The sequence below is a fragment of the Ovis aries genome, chromosome 6 (assembly GCF_016772045.2).
Source record: "Ovis aries strain OAR_USU_Benz2616 breed Rambouillet chromosome 6, ARS-UI_Ramb_v3.0, whole genome shotgun sequence".
NCBI lineage: Eukaryota > Metazoa > Chordata > Mammalia > Artiodactyla > Bovidae > Ovis > Ovis aries.
Genome location: NC_056059.1, coordinates 92,852,326 through 92,855,446, shown reverse-complemented (window position 1 = coordinate 92,855,446; position 3,121 = coordinate 92,852,326). Strand labels below are relative to the sequence as shown.

The 3,121-nt window shown below is 39.9% G+C and overlaps 1 pseudogene; it reads left to right on the top strand.

Moving 5' to 3' along the window:
- Positions 1-1,606: 1,606 nt before the first annotated feature.
- On the top strand, positions 1,607-2,194 carry LOC101107023 (solute carrier family 25 member 16-like; annotated as a pseudogene).
- Positions 2,195-3,121: the final 927 nt, after the last annotated feature.

Genomic DNA, 3,121 nt, shown 5'->3' with positions numbered 1-3,121 from the left:
CAAAAATTACTCAAGAAATCTATCAATCACATTAATAAGAGTCCATTCTTCCTTATTAAGAATATAAGCTGAAAGGCTGGCAGTGTTTCATGGAAATTTTATGATCACTGGCGTCAGACATGGTTTAAATCTGGCCTTAGATAAATTTCTTGCCCTCTGTATCTCTTAGGTTCTTGAACTGAAAGGATTGTATTGCAATGCTAGCAATCTTTCATACACATACACACACACACACACACACACACACACACACACACACACACATACACATACATATCCTTAAATAGTTTTCTAACTTTTCCAGTGAACAGGCTTACAAGAGCAATGAATTGGGCACAACCAAGATTTTCATTACATGAAAAAGTGTTTTTTTTTAAAATCACATTGTCCATACTATCTAGTTTTATATAGCATTTAAAGAATGCTGAAGTATAACTGAATGTACTGACTTAGAAACCTGTCCATGTGTTCTTTCACAGGAAAAATATTGAACATATGCAATTATGATCTTGTTGATCATCTTGAAAAATATCTGTATATAAAGAGGTACATATATATGTAAAGTGCTTAGGGGTACAATCATCAAGACCAAAGTGTATAATATATGAAGGAGGAAGAAAGCACTACAAGAGAAAAATAATTTCAATAAACAATTCTATTTTAATTGATATAGTCCATTCAAGATGCCATAACAAAATACCACAAACTGGATGGCTTATAAACAGATATTTTTCACAGTTTCAAAACCTGGGAAGTCCATAATAAAGCACCAGCATGGTCACGTAGCAACTTCCAACCAAGAAAAGTTTACCCAGCAAAGTTATCCTTCAGAAATGAAGGGTAGATAAAGCTTTTCATAACAATCAAAAGCTGAGGGAATCCATCACCGCTATACCTGCCTTACAAGAAATGCTGGAAGATGTTTTTCATATTAATATGAGAGGATGCTAACTTCTAATGTAAGCTTATGAAAGTATTCGTCACACATGTAGAGGCTTCCCTGGATGCTCAGTGGTAAAGAATCCACCTGCCAGTGCAGGAGGCATGGCCTCCATCCCTGATCTGGGGAAATCCCACATGCCATGGGGCAACTAAGCCCATTCACCACAACTATGGAGCCCACACACCCTAGAGTCCAGGGACTGCAAGTACTGAACCTATGCACCCTAAAGCCCATGCTCCACAACAAGAGAAGCCCACGCATGACAACTAGAGAATAGCCCCCATTCATCACAACTAGAGAAAAGCAGCAAAGATCTAGGTCTAGTACAATGAAGACCCAGTACAAAAATAATACACACACACATACATCACATTGGTAACGCTAAGTATACAGTCAAATTCAGAATACTTTTAATACTATAACCACTTAACCTTGTGGCTCAGCTGGCAAAGAATCTGCCTGCAATGTGGGAGACCTGGATTCTATCCCTGGGTTGGGAATGTCTCCTGGAGAAAGAAAAGACTACCCACTCTAGTATTCTGGCCTGCAGATTCCATGCACTGTATAGTCCATGGGATCGCAAAGAGTTGGACACAAGTGACTTTCACTCACTGCCCTACCTCCCAGTCAGTGCCCTGTCACTGCCCATTCTGGCCATGGCTAATGCCCTTGGGTTGTAATTTGACCAAAGCTCCCAAGGCAGCCCTGGTTTTGGCTAACCCACCTCGGCAGCTAGAACTGGAGGGCCCCACTGCAGGCCAGGACTTCTGGTTTTGCTTCTTCCTGGCTAGAGGTGTTGCAAGATGTTGTGCCAAAACAGTTGCCTCTTTGGATCAAGTAAAGTTTTATTACAAGCTCACAGTCAACGCTAAAAACATTTGGAAATATTTTCTGCATTGCATGCTATTTCCCAAAGGATGGATACCTTGGATTGTATTAATATAAAGGGATTATTACAATATTTCCCTATGGTACAATCCAGTTTATCACATTTGAGCATGATGGAACATTTACTACTACAAAGCTGAGTTTCTGGTCTGTACACAGATTAATGGCTGGATCTGTGGCAGGTTTAACAGCAGTTATCTGTACTTACCTCTTTGTGTGGTTAGAGTACACCGAACACTCCAAGTGAAAGAGGAACATACTTATACAGGAATTCATGCTTCCAAAACAGTCGGAGCAAAGGAAAGTGATTAGCTTGCATTCTACAGAGGCCTGATACCTGCTGTATTGGGAATGGTTCCATAGGTATGTATTTGGTTGGTTGCTTGCTTGCTTGCTTTTTTCCTTCTGGTAACTTTCCTGTGCTCCCTACGTTCTTGGCAGAACTTCTGGTAACAGTGAGTCCCCTACATACAAACCTTCAATTTGCAAGCTTTCAAAGATGTGAGTGTGTTCACATGTCCCATCATGTTAGTTAGTTCCTGTGTCGGGCATACATTGTCACATGTGCGCATCTTCTACAAGTGGTTGTGATTGTGTGCACGTCACTGTGTAGCACTGTAGAGAGTACAGGAGCGCAGTATCTTTAGTTCAAGCCCGGGATGCCTAGAAGCAAGCATAAAAGCAGCGGTGATATAGCTGGCACTACTGATATAGCTGGTAAGTACTGTACTGTAAGATTAAAAATATTTTATTTTTGTGTTTTTAAGAGTATTTGCAGGTATGGGGGAAAAAAGAGTATTTGCAAGGTTTTATAAACCTATCATAATACAGTACTACTATATAGCCAAATGTATTAGTTGGGTACCGAGGCTTACTTTGCTGGACTTACGAACAAATTGGACTTACAAATGTGCACTCAGAATGGCACTCATTCATTTGTAGGGGCCTTACTGTATCCTAATATCTTTGTTTTGAAAACTCACAAACTTACATTGCAGTGGTGTTGCTGGAACAATAACACAGTGTCGTTGTATCCTACCCATTTGTTGTAATTCTTTGGTAATTGGAATTAGGAACTGCTCGTTCAGAATTTGGAAAGTGTCTTACCATGAAGGTGGCTATAAAGTATGCCTACGGACACCATGGAATTCAAAGGGATCATGGTTTCTCTCTTAATTATACCCACTGTGTTCTTCCTCACGCAGTGGCTTTTACAATACATGAACTTATGAAGCAGTTTTTTCACCTCAACTAAAAAAAGTTAACGATTTCCTTAAACTCTTTGAGAGA